This window comes from Amborella trichopoda, chromosome 2 (genome assembly GCF_054954075.1).
Source record: "Amborella trichopoda isolate Santa Cruz 75 chromosome 2, AtrichopodaSantaCruz75HAP2 v2.0, whole genome shotgun sequence".
Lineage (NCBI taxonomy): Eukaryota > Viridiplantae > Streptophyta > Magnoliopsida > Amborellales > Amborellaceae > Amborella > Amborella trichopoda.
In genome coordinates, this window is record NC_142337.1 from 39042878 (window position 1) to 39060000 (window position 17123).

Here is a 17123-nt window from a genome sequence, read left to right on the forward strand (position 1 = left end):
TAAGTGACTATAATGCCACTCTCTCTCCTCTATCTCTCTTTCTCTCACATGTCTCTCTCTCTCCCCCTTCTACTTCATCATCTTTATTTTCTTCTCTCTTTCTCTCTCTAGATCCGACGAAATTGTTATCTTCTTTTCTATAATTTGCACTTGGTATCAAAGCAAGAAGAGGAAAAAGAAGGGGATCGATCTTCAAAAAATGGTGCGCATGAATTGTGTTTAGGGTTGACATCATCCTTTGGGGGGAGATGATGTCATAATGCCTTAAAAGTCTAGCTTTTTTTCTTCCAACAGTAACTGTGCCAATGGAGGTGAGTTTGATTCTGAATGCCGATTAAGTATTTATTTGCAAATCTAGTTGTTGGATGATTAACGTTTGTATACCCTAATCAAAGAAATACTATGTTTTTCTAGAAAAAAGGGAGTGTGAACAGATCGGATGGTGTAATCAGATCTGTAAAACCTTTTATTTGAAGAGATCAAAGGGTATAACTTGATCTCAATTGTTGATGAAGATCTAAGGGTGTAATCGGATCTTAACTACCGCAGAGAATATCTTTACATCATCAAATATGGAGTCTTCTGGATCCCAAATCACCACAGTCAGGTTTGATGGAACCAACTATTTAGAATGGGCAAGGTCAGTTAGACTATTTTTGGGTGGACAAAAAAAATTGGGATATATTGACGGCCGTGTGGAAAAACCTGATCTGAAGGATGATGCTAAATATGTAGATTGAGAGGTTGAAGATATGGCTATTATGAATTGGATAGTATTTTCTTTGCAGCCTAATAGGAGTTGATCTTTTATGAATTGCAATACCTTTAGGAATTATGAGAGGCAGTCTCTGAGTTTTATTCCCAAAAGATTTTATTTTTTTGAGAAAGTTAATTTTATATTAATAAATAGTAAATGGATACAGAACCCACAATGTGTGGTAAAAGGCATCCCACATGCTGGGTGCTTAGATTACAAGAAAAGAGCTAGAAATAAGAGGGAAACAATAAAAAACAAACTCTAAGAAAGATTAAGTACAATATAGAAAGGAAGAAGCCATGGAGAGGAGCCAGTGAGAAGAGGGGGGAGTAGAGGAGAGAGGATGGAGAGGAAATAGAGGAGAAGAGAAGAGAGAAAGGAGATGAGAGAGCGAGGGAGAGTAAGAATGAAAATCTTGCAAGGTAGGTTTGCATCTTCCAAGTATCGCGAGATTTCCTTCACATTCCCCAAATTCTCTAGTGAGCTCAATTTCTGTCTGGCAGAATTATAACTGGTTTGTTGCCATTTGTACCTGCCAAAGAAGAGAGAGAAAGAGAGATAAGAAGTCTAGGAAGAAGGCCCTGATAGCAAGATAAGCGAGAGGAGAGGCTTCTGGTTAGCTGTCACCAGAGCAGTAAGCGGTGAAGGTAGTTGTGAGTAAAGGGGGAGAGAAGAAGAGCGTAGGATGCAAGAGTGAGGGCTAGAACAAAAGAGCTGGGAGAGAAGAAAGGACTCTAAAGAGGAGAAAAGCTGAGTCCTAGAAGAGAGAGGGGTAGATGATGAGTAAAAGAGGATGCTACGTGGTGGGGCTAAAGTAGAAAGAGAGAGGGAAGGAGAAAAATGAGAAGAGTAGAGGAAAAGCGAGGATAAAATCAGAGGAAAGAAAGGGATAAAGGAAGGTTCACTTGCAAGATAAGGGAAAAGAAGAAGAGAACGGGCTTTGAAAAAGCGAACAAAAATATATGGTCCCTTTTCTTTCCTTCTTTTTTTTCTTTTTTTCTTTTTTTCTTTTTTTCTTTTTTTCTTTTTTTCTTTTTTTCTTTTTTTCTTTTTTTCTTTTTTTCTTTTATCCTTCTTTTGTTTTTTTCTTCCCCCTTTTTTTTTTTGGAGATAGAAGATAGGTGGTAGCGAACTGCATATGAAGGCTATGAGATAATAAATAGATGAGAGGCGTCACGGAGGTTAAGGCTAGAGGCCCAAAGGATGACATTGTTGAAGTCTGCCTTAACCTGTACACTTGTGAAATGTAACGCAAGTTGTGTGGCTCTCTTGAGCCCTTCAAGTAAAGCTATAGCTTCAGGTGTGGTTGAGTCAAGAATACCCAACAGCCCCGAGAAAGAGATGAAAGCCCCATCTGATTTGGCAAGTGTGTCGGATGCTAGTTAGATCATCTTGTATCTTCCTTTAGAATTGTCAAATTGCAAAATTTCAATAATAGTTATGGCTTCTAGAGGACCCTGTTGTAGTTGTCATAATTAGATTGTCATTGACAAGTCAAAAAGCAGTCATTCAGAGGAAAATACTAACCCTATCTCAGTTTCTTACACAATCATCACTATAACCCATGTGGAAGATAAGTTGTGCCAGATAAGTGTGGTGTATTTAATATAAACATCTATAAAGTACTTTAGGTATTGTCGTATTGAGAGTATAATCCGAGAACATAGATGTAATTACTGTACGGGAGGGAGGCCATTCATGTCTTATATACCATATATTTGAAGAAACCCCAATGTAGTTTCTCTTGGTCCTTTTTTAATTCTCTTTATAATCTCCTACTTTTCCCTGCAGGGTAAAACCCTAGAGTATCAAATTGGCCTAGGCTCTAAATTAAGAACAAACTAAATTTTTTGTAAGTTGTAAAGTTGAAATTCACATAAGTTTGTATTCTAGGTAAATATTATTCCTTTCATCAGCGAGTAACTAAAATTATTTTGTTAAGTTAGAGAATAAGGTTACAATTACTTACTAATTTAACTTCATGCTTATTGCTATAGGGGGCATTGTTTAAATTATAAAATTAGAAGTTTGAACTTCAAACTTACTGCTTAAAGTGTCATGGTAAAGTTAGTGCTTGTACACCATTAACCTGATATGTTCACAAAAATTAGGCCATTTGCTAGAATAGATACTTGACTTATGGAGCCTAGATTTTATTTTTAAGAAATTACTAAATCAGAAGAGTGGTTTTCTTTGTATTAGGGCGTCTGGATGGTTACAATAATCTATTGGAGTTTTGGGTTTATCCGCAAGCTGCAGAGAATGTGCCCAGACTCGTGCCAGCGTACAATTATCCTGTTGCTTGGAATTGGAAGTTTTCGTTTTATCTTTTATTTCACATTATTCTTTTGTTTCCTCTACTTATCTACTCTCTTTTCCTCTGTCTCCCCTCTCTCTCTCTCTCTCAACTTTTTTCACTTTCCTTTCTCTACCCACTCTATGTCCCTATCTCACTTTAACTTCTCTTCCTAATTTGTACACACTCCACTACTTTTAGTTGGCTTGCTAGGCTACCTCCCTCACCAGCCTTGATTGGCTCTAGGCTTTCCATATTGGAGATTTCCTCAAACGAATTGTTTGAAAGTTGGACCATGTAACCTGGGTAAGTGTATATCTATTAATTTTTTTTTTTTTTTTCTTTATTTTTACCACCCGGATTACTTACAAATGTCCAAATACATTTATGGGAAACAATAAAAGAACATAATGAATTCCAAGGACTCTCACTTGATGGCATTTTAACAAGTTTTTATTGCATACACTTACTTGATCATGGGAGCATGAAACACAAACTGGAAAAACAAAAAATAAATTGCCACAAGATTACCTCAACTAGACTTTGCACACCCCACTCCTGGTCTCCTCCAATGGTGCACGAGATCAAGGTCCATCTTAGATCGTCAAAGTATGGGAAACCTTTGGCTAATAACTCTTTCAAATTAGAGAGCAATGGTGGAACAATCACAAGTGCAAGACTAGGCCTCAATGCCTAAGCATAGGGGGGCACCCCTTTCCTAAATTCCTAGGGTTTAGGGCTTGGCCCTCTTTTATCTTTACAATATTATTTTCTATCTTTTGGAGGCTAGAGAGATGAGAGAGATTAGAGAGGGGGGGACGTGGAGCCTTGTGAGGGGGAGAGAGAGAGAGAGCTCAAGGTGTAGAGATTTGAGATCCCCCATAGAGGCTATTTAAAGACTCATACTAGGGTAGGGTTTTCTAGGGTTAGCGATCTTTATGGAGAATAGATCCAGGCCATTGACCATAGGAGACTTGTGAAGTGAGAGATCTTAACTTTACAATCTTTAGATCAGCCACCATGATTAAAAGGAAAGTGCTAGAACCTTATCTTTCAACTTCCTTAACCTAATCCTATCAAATAAAAGTAATATGAAAAATATATTATACATTCCTTTCTATTCTATAATTTTCTTACACATGCTTTAATTTGAAAATCAAATCTTTTCAATTTTCAAAACTTTCCTTTTTCCTTCAATTGATTAAGTTCCTTGATGGCCTCTTGATAAAATAAGGAAAGAAGCCCTCAAAGTGGGGCATGCCTCTCATGGGGTTCTTACTTGGGCCCACGCACTTCCCACATGTGGTAATGTGGTGGGCTCCATAGACCATGATGGGCCCCCATATATTGTATGATTTATAAAATTCATAAAATTATTTTTAAAAAGAGATAATTATTTTATTTTTCTCTCTGAATATTGAAATACTGAAAATTCTTTAGATAATTTGTAAATTCATATTGAGATAATAAAATATCCAGAGACTCCTAAAAATTTATTCTATAAATCTTGAAATCATTTAAGATCAAATAATTAATTCTAAACTAATATGATGAGATTTGGATCCAACTGTATTACAAAAATATTAATCTTGTTGAATCACTTTGTCTTCTACTATGGACTATAATCTACTCCCATTTTCTCAAACTGACCCAGCAGTTCCCATGACCCACAAACCATCATAGGGGTTCATGATTGGGCTACTAAATTCAGCCAATAGGTGAGGGGACACAATCCTAGTTTATAGATTACAGGTTCCCCCTAGAGACAAGTCCTAGTTCACATAGACCTGGTGTAAATACAACTCTATGGTGCATATGGGGGTGGCATCTCGCATATGTACACATATCTCCCTCAATGGTGATTTGCTTTCCCGATACGGCTATCATATGTACATGCTGTGTGATGGTTCAAGATGAGGCTTTGGCCCTCATCCTTATAGGCCTACCATCACACATAGGGGTCACACAGTCCCTTGGCTCACTACCTTGAGCAACTCCGACCTCAACAAGCGATAACCCTGCTAATTCTCATTGATTGTGCTCTATGCTCAGGTATTTAGGGTTTTGTAACTCGACTGGCCTAGATCGTTAAGCCTAGTTTGGGTCTTGGCAAATATCATTTGCCAATCTCGGTTCCTCTAGACCACACTCCCACTGGAGTTCTTAGTTCCATTCTATCAAAATTTGTTTACATGCTCCCATAAGGCCTTTAAATATCCACAAAAACCCAACACCTCCCACTTGGCCTTGAAGGCCTTCAAGTCTCTCTTCGTTACTCTCATCTCCCAAATATAATCTCTCCCTCAAGCATTTCTCACTTATTCTCTCTCACGCTCATTACATGTCCTGACAAAGTCCTTCACCATCAATCCTTTCACTAAGGATTCATGGATGTAAGCTCGTGGGAGTTATGAAGTCTCTTTCTCTTTGCTCCTCGGATCACATCCCGAACGTGGCCGTAGTCCATCTTTTTATGCCGCATCTCAAATTATGGACTTGTTGCCGTATAAGATCATCACGTACCCTCATCGCATGGGGTCGTATCTCTGCAACTCAAAAGAGTTCTTCAATCATGCTGCTCCCTTTTTGTAATCAGACAACCATTGCCACATATCTGATTTCTATGGTGGACAACATTATATTATGTTGTTCTGGCTGGTACATCAAGTTCGTGCTGGTAGTCCCATTGGAATGTTAAGTTATTTGGATCTTCCATAGTAGAATACTTATATTTTTGAATATCCAAGCAACTGAAACAATCGTAGGACTGTAGTAGCTCCCACTCTAACATAACACATATAACATGTACTTTCTCAGCATGCTCATGCCTATGTCATGAGGTAGTGTAACAAGTCTCATGCCAAAAATAACTCAATCCCCTTGGTTTCACAATATGCGAACCCTTTCTAAACCACAAAGATTCAACCATTCTAGTCTCTTGTTTTGTACATACAAACCAAGTTATCTTATCTAGACATGTGTCAAGGAGGCCTAACAAGATGCCTATCCTATGACATTCTCTATAGTTCATGGTCTTAGGTAATCGACGATTTTAAAGAACTGACTTACAGGTCACATGATCAGTACTATAAAACATGAGTCAAGACATATGGGTATTTAAAACCATTGTATAGATAAAAAATAGTTTCTCCCATGTTTATAAAATGCTTTCAAGACTCAATGTTTTTTCTTTTTTTATCAAAAAGTCTGACTTGGTATATTTTCACAAGCAATAGTTTAGAAAATGACATGGAGGATTAGAATATTTTTACACACAGAACGTTGACACTTTCAAAGGCTCAATATTTTTTCTTTTTTGTCAAAAAGTCTGACTTGGTTTATTTTCACAAGCAACAGTTTAGAAAATGACATGGAGGTTTAGAATGATTTTTACACAGAACTTTGATGGACCTTGCAAGACTATGTGGTTTAAAACATGCCCATTCACCGAGGTTTTCTATAAATGGTCCAATCTAATTTCAAAAGAACATGCTTAGTCTTTGAAAATCATTTTACTACATATACCTTTAATTATTTACCAAGTCATGTTATAACTAATCATAAAATTCATCTATGATTTTATTCAAAAACAAAAACACGACTAAGGGATGGTTATCAAAACCTGACAAATATCCAAAACACACATTTTCTTGGCAAAATCGGAGATCTTAACATGAGATCCTTGTCACTTGCAACACATTATATTATCGGACATTATCGGGAGGATGGTCACCAAGACTCGGTTCCATTGGAACATGCAAGTGGGTGCAACACTCCTTTTGTGCTACATATTTGAATGAGCCATACCATATCTCGTGTTTGATACTTAAAACTATAGACCTTGATCAAAAACACCAAAATCACATCTCCATGTGTTTTACTACCTTAAGTGGTTCACACAAGTTCAAGGAGGCACATATATATAGGGTATTTAAAACTGGCTCTTTCAAATTTCTTAGCACGCACAAACCAACTTATATGACCTAACCATGTGATGTAAGATAGATTTCATACATCAAAATCATGTAGTGTGGTACCAAGGCTCTTCTTGATCCTTGCTTTTTCTTTCTGATGAGCTTTTATAGGCTTGGAAGAGCACACAACTGATGGAGAATTACTTGGTCATCATTTTTACATGTCAACGAAGTGTTCATCTCTTTTGCCCTTGGATTCTCCCTTTCTCATACCATGTAGAAATACTCTTCTCCATCCCATCATTTCAAAGATCACAATTTTGATTTTCCCATTGATCATTAGAGTTTTTATGCTCCTACATGTGTCTTTACAGATCCCTTCACTGGAAAAAACAAATAGAAGCCAATATGCTTTTACACGTATTGTGTTTCTTCTCTTTTATGCAGTTCTTCACATAGAGTGTCATATCTCCCCAACATTGCATTACCTCTCCTTGAAGTTTTACTATTGTAAATCATACTCATGACACACCATAAAACTTTGAATGAGCTTGAAAAAGGCTTCCATTATTGGGAGTACAAACAATTGTGTGTACAGTCTGCAACCTCTCACTTGCCCAGCCAAGGCTAAAACAGTTGGCCCAAACCATCACTGGCTCTCCTGCCAAAAACCTAGGGCTTGATCATTCTGCCTTTGGCAAAGTGAAGCAAATCCAGCTGTCCTCCGTTCTCAACACTCGCTCAATAATAACACGAGCCCGGCTCCTTCACCCCAATATCAAGGCTCGCCACCCCAAGATGACTGGTCATGCTGCTCAGTCATCTTAAGCTTCTCCTCCTCATTCTTCTTATTCTTTTCCTCCTTATTCATCTATTCCTCGCAATCACAAGGTGGCCCCACCACCCTTCACATCACCCGAGTATAGTACTAGGCGGCCGAGAAGTGGGGCTTGGAAAGGGGGTCAAGAAGACAATCATTTTCCAGCTTTGCCCACCCATGGGGATTTGCAGCCAAAGAAAAGGCATGGGGCTCACCGTCCTTTGCCCCCCCCTCTTCCGGCTTGCTTGTAGGACCGTCATACCACAAAACCTTTGGCGCACAAGTTTCTGATCCAAAACTCACCAAGAACAACAAAAACAAAAAATATGGCAGCAAGATAACCTTGCTCTAATACCAATGAAAGTTGGACTATGTAACCCGAGCAAGTGTATATTGCTTAAAATTTTTCTGTCTTTTCTTTATTTTCACCACTCGGATTACTTACAAATGTCCAAATACATTTATGAGAAACAATATAAAAACACAAAGAATCCTAAGGACTCTCACTTGCTGACATTTTAACAACTCTTTATTGCACAAACAAAATTGCATAGACTTGATCTTGGGAGCGTGAAACACAAATTGTATAAACAGAAAATAAATTGCCAGAAGATTACCTCAACTAGACTTTGCATACCCCACTCCGGGTTTCCTCCTCCGATCGTGCATGGGATCAAGGTCAGTCTCAGATCTTCAAAGTATGGGAAACCTTAGGCTATCCACCCTTTCAAATCAGAGAGCAATGGTGGAATAATCACAAGTGCAAAACTAGGCCTTAATGCACTAAGCATGGGGCATGCCCCTTTCCTAAACTCCTAGTGTTTGGAGCGTAGCCCACTTTTCTCTTTATAATATTATTTTCTACCTTTTGGAGGCTAGAGAGAGATGAGAGAGATCAGAGAGAGGGGTGTGGAGCTTTGTGACGGAGAGAGAGAGCTCAAGGTGTTGAGACCCCCCCATAGAGGCTATTTGTAGACTCATACTAGGGTTAGGGTTTTCTAGGGTTAGCCATCCTTATGGAGAATTGATGCAGACCATTGATCATAGTGACCTGTGAGGTGAGAGATCTTAGCCTTACAATCCTTAGATCAACCATTAAAAGGAAGGTGCTAGAACCTTATCCTTCAGTTTCTTTAACCTAATCCCATCAAACCAAAATAATTTAGAAAATATATTACACATTCCTTTCTATTCCATAATTCTCTTACACATGCTTTAATTTAAAAATCAAATCTCTGCAATTCTCAAAACTTTTCTTTTTGCTTCAATTGATAGAGTGCCTTGATGGCCTCTTCATAAAATAATGAAAGAAGCCCTCAAAGTGGAGTTCTTTGTTCTATTATATCAAAATGTACACGTATCAAGGCACACGGACTTGGTGCACACAACTCTATGTTGCATATGGGGGTCATCTCTCGCACATGTACACGTATCACCCTCAATGGTGATTTTCTATCCCGATATGGCTATCTTATGTACATGCCGTGTGATGCTTCAAGTTGAGGCTTTGGCCCTTGTCCCTGCATGCCTATCATCACACACAAGGGTCACATAGTCCCTTGGGTCACTATCCCTGGCAACTCTGACCTCATCAAGGGATAACCTTGCTAACCTTATCGGTTGTGCTCTATGCCCAGGTATTTATAGTATTGTAACTCGACTGGCCTAGCTCGTTAAGCCTATCTGAGTATCAGCAAACATCATTTGCCAATCTCGGTCTGTCTGGATCATACTCCCATTGGAGTTCTTTGTTCCATTATATCAAAATTTATTTGCATGCTCTCATAAGGCCTTTAAATGGCCAAAAAACCCAACATTGTTACTTTGAGTAGTAAAGCCTGGACAACCATTATGGGGCAATTGCAGCAGTAGGCTTGCGATCTCAGTGGTCCATGATCAGTGGGAACCTCCATTGGAAATTCCCCAGTCACCACTTTGTTGAGTAGTGTTGAATGAAGATGTTCCTTCTAGTTCTAGGAGGTGTTGGAAGGCCTTGGCCACCCTTTTGGATGTCATGAGTTCAACAAGGCACAGCCACTACTAGATGGAAAATAAGTCGATCCTATAGGCCCGTTTCTTAGAGTCTCACTCTAGGTTCCATATATTAGTTCCAGTGGTGTATATCATGGATGTTATTGAAATCTTAGCCATGAAGAGGTCACTATGGCAACTTCTTTAATTTGTTCCAATCATTATTGTTTTATAAAAAATGTGTAATCATGCCCAAATTCCTTTTTCTTTTGGTAGTTAACTGGTGGGATTAGAACCTTGGACTTTTGATTTCTCCATACCCAAATTCCTTTTTCTTTATATGCGCAATTGTCGGTTTTTTTCATAGTTACTAGGATTCGGATTGAGATCGGCAGTGTAGGATTGTGACAAGCAGAAAGCTCCCTGCAGTACGTATCATGGTACATAAACCCTGAAACTAAGGATCTTGAACCCAATATGTGGAGGAGCTTATCCAAACATAACTGAGATCAAATGACAAATTATATCGGTCCGAGCTCCATCTGGTTAAAGTCGAGGCCTTAAAGAGCATGTAACTAGTATATAGTGAATACTACTATAATATACTACAATTATATAATGCTACACTGTTGTACTATGCCACAATACTAGGCTATATACTATATGTTACTACACTGTATCTACTATATTTAAAACTGCTATATACGACTATATAATATATACTACTAGTATATAGTGTATAATACTACAGTATACCTCACTACTAGGCTAGATTATACTGCTATACTATACTACTATGATATACCACATTGCTTACTGTAGTGTACTATCCTGATGTACTATGCTATAATCATTGTTTTAAAATGCTTCCACATAATTCATTTTGCCACTGTATAATGTATTATGCGGCTTGGCGCGCATCACTCCAGGCTGCATATGTGGAAAAATTTGATACACCCGCATATGTGGTGCATCACCCACATATCCAGTCGCATCGCCCACATTGGCATCATGAGCAATATGCCCATATATATGCCCTGTGGTGGTGGAAGGTGGGCAAAATTGACCGCCCTCCCCCAAACACCAAAAGAGAGAAAAAAAAAAGAAAAAAAGGAAAAAGCACCAGAACCATTTTAATTTTTTTTTTTTTTGAATCCAAAGTTTTTTGAAAATTTAAGAGATTCTTTTGACTATCCTTTGAAATTGTTTTGGGCATTATTTGGAAGGTATTTGGGCAAAGATTTGACCAACTAATCGAGGGTGTTCAAGAGCTGACAAGAAATCAAAATTCCTTTGGGTTTTCGGTAAGTTTTTCATTTACTAATAATACTTTTTTTTTAGGGGCATTGTCTTCGTCATCTTCAAGCAACAAGAATTGGGCATGGAAATATGCTAAATTAAAAAATCCTAAGAATTGAAATTGCATTATTTGTACTCTATGTGGCAATACTTATATGGGGGGGTATTTTTTGGCAAAAGGAACATCTAGGCGGTATTTCCGGGAATGTTAAAGCATGCCCACAAGTAACCAATGAGATTGGAATAGATATTAAGGCAATACATAGATAGCTAAGAAAAAGCAAAAGAAAATAAGAAAAAAGAATTGATAGAAGAAATTCAAGTATTCGATGACTTGTCTGACTGAACTTTGAAAATTAATTATCATTTTCTTTTGTTATCATGTAGTATTTATCCTTTTCGTGTTTGAAGTTTGGAATTTTGAATGGTTTATGTGAGATGGAATAGATTGCTTTGTTTCACATGCTAATTGTGTTAGATATTTAAATGAGAAATTCGAAGTTAAGAGAACACCATGACTCTCTATCAGGCTATTAGGGGACTCAGAGTCTCAGACAACTAATATACTATAGATATTGAATAAATTAAAATACCAATTTTGACATAAATCACGTTTATATTTTTCTATGCATTGTTATAAGTTTTTTTGAGAATGTTAACATTGCATTGTTATTATTTTTTGTATTTTTTAAAAAGAATTCAAATTTATTGCATTAGAGGTGATGTGCTTGCATGGGGATTGTGCCCCTGAATTGGACCTCCGACGGCGTCTGGTCTGCATCCTGCATTTTAAGACACTGGCTATAATGTTGGGGAATCTATATCTCGTGTAAATCAAGACCTCGATACTTAGTAGGAAGGATTGAGATTCCAAAATTTAAGAATCAAGGAGGAGTGAGAGTTCTTCCTCGGAGCATAGGATCAAGATTCCAAAGTGGAATCGACCCTTGGTAGGTGGGTGCTTTTAACTATGATATATTCTTTAATTCTTTAGGACACATTTCTGCTTTCTATAATTGTAATGATTGTGAGAGCAATTTGTTAGGATGATAGCAAGACAAGCAAGTTATGTCATGTGTCTAATACTATAGAGTACCATAGTGCTGCAAGCTTGACGTCTATGGAAAGGCGTACAGGCTTATGAAGGATGTGGAAAGGCTTACAAGCTTATGACTGATAAATGTGTGACTGTGCTTAAAGTAATACAGAGAACTAATCATTGTGTTTCCTAGCATGAATGTATTTGTGGACTCATAAGATATACATGGGCCCTGCAGTGGTAGAACCTGGGTCACCGGGCGTACTCCTTCACTTTCCCTGAGTTTGAGTTCAGTTCTTTCTCTAATCTAGTGGTATAGTCACTCATCTCTCGTGGAGTCAAGTAAAAGGGTGATCCATTCATGCTTGCTCTTCCGAAATTTGGAGGATTGCATTATAGTCATCACAAGCACATCCTTCTGTTATTATCAGAGAGGGGATCCAAGATATTGCCATCTTTGGGCTATATTTGTAGGAAACACTAATATGATTACATAAAGGTCCAAAATTTTCACATTTAAGAAATGACATACACGCTTTACGAGATGAAAAGGAAGTCTCCCTCTTGATGGTATTCTTTTGAGAAATAATTTGACCTAGGAGCATATCCATGATAAAAAACTGTGATTCTCACATGTGAAATAACAAATGTTGGTTTTCATCCACCTAGGACTGTAATTGGGTCGGGATGATCCGACTGGATGGGTTTGACCCAATTCGGATTTGGGTCAAGGTCCAACTTCTAGATGCTGCAGGAGGAGTCCAGGTTCAGGTCCACTTCTGGACGAGGCAGTTTGGGTTAGCGTTTGGGTCTATCTTCTGGACCAGGTGGGCATGTTTGGGTCTAGAATTATGGATGTTAGAATATGGTTGGATTAGGTTTTACACTGGACCTAATAGGGTCGCCGCAGGCCTGACCAAACCCAACCTAACATGTTGTTTTCTTAAAAACTTACATTGTATATCACAAAACATGTGTGATATACTTTTTTTAAAAAAAATTATATTGACTCAGGGCCCATGTCTGGGTCCAACTTTAGCTTCACTGAACCGGACCAGACTGACCTATTTACATCCCTACTTCCACCTAATAGCTTGCAACAATGAACCTTCTATTTTCATTTGCTTGAGCTTTAAAGCTTTCTCTTTTCCATTAGAGCACTACACCCCTGGGCAAAAGTTATTCACACGTTATGCATACTGAATCCTAAAGTTTCTTCATGTCTAGGGCTTGGAATCAGGTTGGGTCAACTTGCTGACCGTATGGGTCGATCAAGCAGGGGCTTGGGTATGGGTTCTGCTTTTAGATAGACCCAGCGGGTCAGATCTGGTTCTAGAAGCAAGGACTCGAATGTAAACCTAGTCGGGTCCAGGTCGACCCATCCCAGGTATATATATGTCTATATATAATTTGATAACATTAGGTATGCAATAATAATATTGTGAAAATTTTATACAAAATAATAATATTCAAAATTTTATACAAAATAATAATATTAAGCATTTAGCCGACCCCAAATAATTGTGAGAAGGCTCAGACGATGATGGCACTTTTCATTTAGGGGTCGTTTGGATACCTAGAAATATATTGTCTATGAAATATATTACTGGCGTAATACATTACCTGCAAATGAATTGTTACTGTTTGGGTAGTATTTAGATGCAACCTAGGAAATACATTGCTACTATTTGGCTATGTCCGGAAGAAATATGGGAAATGCATTATCAATATTTTACCAGCACTTGCCTATAAACTATCATTTCTTTATTTTTTATCACAAAATTCCACTGAAATGTAGAATTAAAGTCATCATCACACCATTCCAAAAATATTTTCTAATAATAACATCATCACCATTCTAGAGAGAGAGAGAGAGAGAGAGAGAGAGAGAGAGAGATAAAGGTATCAATAATCACCATTCCAAAGATAGAGAAAACACAAAGTATTGATCTTAATCATCAACATTTTAAAGAGAATGAGAACGTGAAATAAAATTGTCATTATTTCAACAAGATTTACTAATGTTATCATAGATATAGAGACTAATAGCGAAGTTCATCATCATCCACCAAAAGAGAGAGAGATAATGTATATGTGTGTGTTAGAGAGTAAGTATAGCAATTCGATAACAAAAATTCCCAAGTACAAAAACCATCTCGGTCAAATAAAGAGAGAGATGAACCCAAATAAAAAAAGTGTGGGTTTCACTCCACTTTACATGTCACCGCCTTGTTGAAAATACTTCGAGTTAATCCCAAACACTCGGTCTTCTTCAATCGTTTCTTAGAATCTGTTACTAATATTTAAGTCTGCCATCATTTCATTAAATGCTCGCATGAAACAGGTCGAGCAAGGCCATGGACCTGTTTAATAGCTCTGTAGACTGCTCGTATATGTGGGTTGCTACCAGTTTCCTCAACTCTATAATTGCAGCACCAATTTCTTTTACACATATTGACTCCACAATATCAGCCATGGTTTTTGTTTTCTTCCTCGATGGCATAACCAATGTTGATTTCTCGAATGGATTGGTGGTCATTCCATTCATCCTTGATTGGACCGGTGTCCCTGGGAAGTCCTCATCATCACCTATTTCCTCAACAACATCATCATCATCTAAGCTTACAACCGTCTATCGAACAGCTTCAACATCTTCATCAATGTCCCTCTCTAGTTGGGCTGTCATCCTGGCACCGGCACCCTCGGCAAAATCATTGCCGACAATTATGCTCAGCTCCTTCCAATATTCAAAGGACTTCCCTTTGAAGTTCTTTGCAAGCGGATTAGACTGCAAGATTAATATAACATGCATTAACTTAAGTAACTAATTTACATTTTTTCAAAATAATAAAAAATTAGATAGATGAGAAACATACACATACCATCATATAGTCATCCCATAAAGATTCCTCGATAATAACCATATGTGATTCTTCATTCCATCCAAAGCCACTTTGATCGTTCATTTTTTTGACAGTCTTGTAGTTCTTTGACCACGTTCTAAATTTATTCTTAAAAGTATCCCTTCTCAAATTCATTCCAAGATTAGCATTGAACTTCTGCTCAATTGCACTCCTTTGCTCATTTTTAAAAGCTGATTCGGGCTTCTTAATGAGCAAGCATTGTTCAACATGTAGCTCCAACAAAATTGTCTCTATTTTTGAAGTCCATTTAAGTTTCCTCCCTATCTTGGGATTTGACTGAGTCATTGGAAGTTCATTCGCCATGTCTAACATGAATTATCAAATATCACTATCACATCAACTATTAAAAAAAAAATTCACATGGAATGCATTCATCTAATATAGCAATGTAAAATACAATTACAAATCTAAGTTATACATGAGCGAAATAGAAATTTGCATAGATTTAAAAGGATCATAATGTCTACTAGAAAAGCATAAAGCAAAATCAGGTTTACATCCCATAAATGTTTTCTCATGAATTCATCTCAATTACAAAAAATGAAAATTATGAGCTTCAATTAAGATGACTCCTATAATTTGCCTACATCCGCATCTTAAGGTCATCTTTGAACTCGGACCACTCATCTCTCTCCCTTTGACTCCTGCCAAATACTTCCCACTCTAGAACTTCCACTAACGGTGGTTGGTTTCTATTACGAAATTTTTTCTGGAGACTTGTCCAAACAGTTGCCGGGATATGAGTGTCATCAATGGCTCCAACACAATCCTATTATTGAGAAGCAATTAAAATATTGCTGAATACCACATTAATCAAGTAAAAAACAATAAGTACGACCAATATGCATTGCCTTAAAATAAGGAAAAAACGTCCCCTTCTTACGAGCGATTTCTGGTGGTGTGTTCGACTCTGATGGTTTGAAGAATTCTCTGTGAAGTCCTATGACTGCATTCAACACTCGGTTAAAGTGTCGACTGACAGTTTCTCTTGAGTTACCAAACTCATCTTTCGGTTTTTTAGGTTGTGGTTTGTATGAACATCACAAGTTGTTCATCAAATGAAACCACTATTGTATCAATGATATTTCCTCTCACTAAAAGAATATTCCTCAAGATAAAGTAAGCCTTTTTTCTCATTCTAATCTGGTTTCGACATTCCGCCTCAATGGAGTTAATTAACGTTTTATGGTACTTTGTACCAATTGAATTATGCTTTGGTGCAGATGATTTATGCACATAGGTTGCTAGAATAGTACCTAATACAACTAGAGTACTACCAGCTGCAGCGTGTGATGCGACTATTTTCATCTTTTCTTCATGCTTGAGGTTTTGATTGTTACTCAACATGGGAAAAGATTGATCACTCTATAAGAGCTAACGAAAATCCCAATAGCAATCACAAAATAGATGCATATATACAAACTAGTCATTTTTCAACGAAGTGGTTATGAATGAGGGCCATAAAGAGACAGTCCGATTATTATAAATACCTGAATGCATTGGAGTTAATGCAACGACGATGCTAATGGCTAACAAATTTAACAACTATGATGGGTGATCAAGAGCAAACATAAGTAAGCATAATTTAAAATTAAGAATTCCATTCAGTGAATATCCCTGCCCATAGACTGGTGTGAGTTAAGAGATGAGAAAAAAATCAATGCGATTCCAAGAGCAAGGGTGCATAAGTGATTTTGAGGCATTTATGTGAAGGACTTAAAAAACCAGTAGTACCAAGAACACAAAACCACCTGGTTACTTCTTATATTCCAACAAAAGATGAAACTAGGAAGTCTCAAACTTCCAATTGTCTAGGTTATGTTGCAGATCAGGTGTTTCAGTGTTTTCCTATAAATCCTAGGCATTATGTTTTGAAGGGAAGTAGCAAAACATGTCCAATTTAAGAAGTGCATCTGGTGAAGTCAGTGTTTCTTCTGGTAATAGAGGTTAAAACAACAGCTCTTACAGTCAGCCAATTGCTTCCCTAAATCCAGCAACTGTGAAGAGAAAATAAATGAAATTGTTTTTCTTATGAAACATACAAAACTGTTCGTGCCAATTAAAGGTCCCTGTTTCTTCCAAAACCAAGCAGTCCTGTTTCTT

The 17123-nt window shown here is 37.5% G+C and overlaps 1 protein-coding gene across 14 annotated transcripts in view; it reads left to right on the forward strand.

Moving 5' to 3' along the window:
- Positions 1 to 17123, forward strand: part of LOC18425472 (putative potassium transporter 11) — a 47115-nt gene that overhangs the window by 24238 nt on the left and 5754 nt on the right. For 5 of the 14 annotated variants that reach the window (XR_002279480.2, XR_002279479.2, XR_016049420.1 and 2 more), the window contains one exon: positions 10985 to 11062. The exons of 3 other annotated variants lie outside the window; for them this stretch is intronic. The gene's annotated coding sequence lies outside the window, so the exon portion shown is untranslated. Of the gene's footprint in view, positions 1 to 2959; positions 3360 to 10984; positions 11063 to 11753; positions 12012 to 17123 lie in introns of all 14 variants that reach the window. 6 more of the 14 variants (XR_016049415.1, XR_016049414.1, XR_016049417.1 and 3 more) reach the window with 4 other exon arrangements.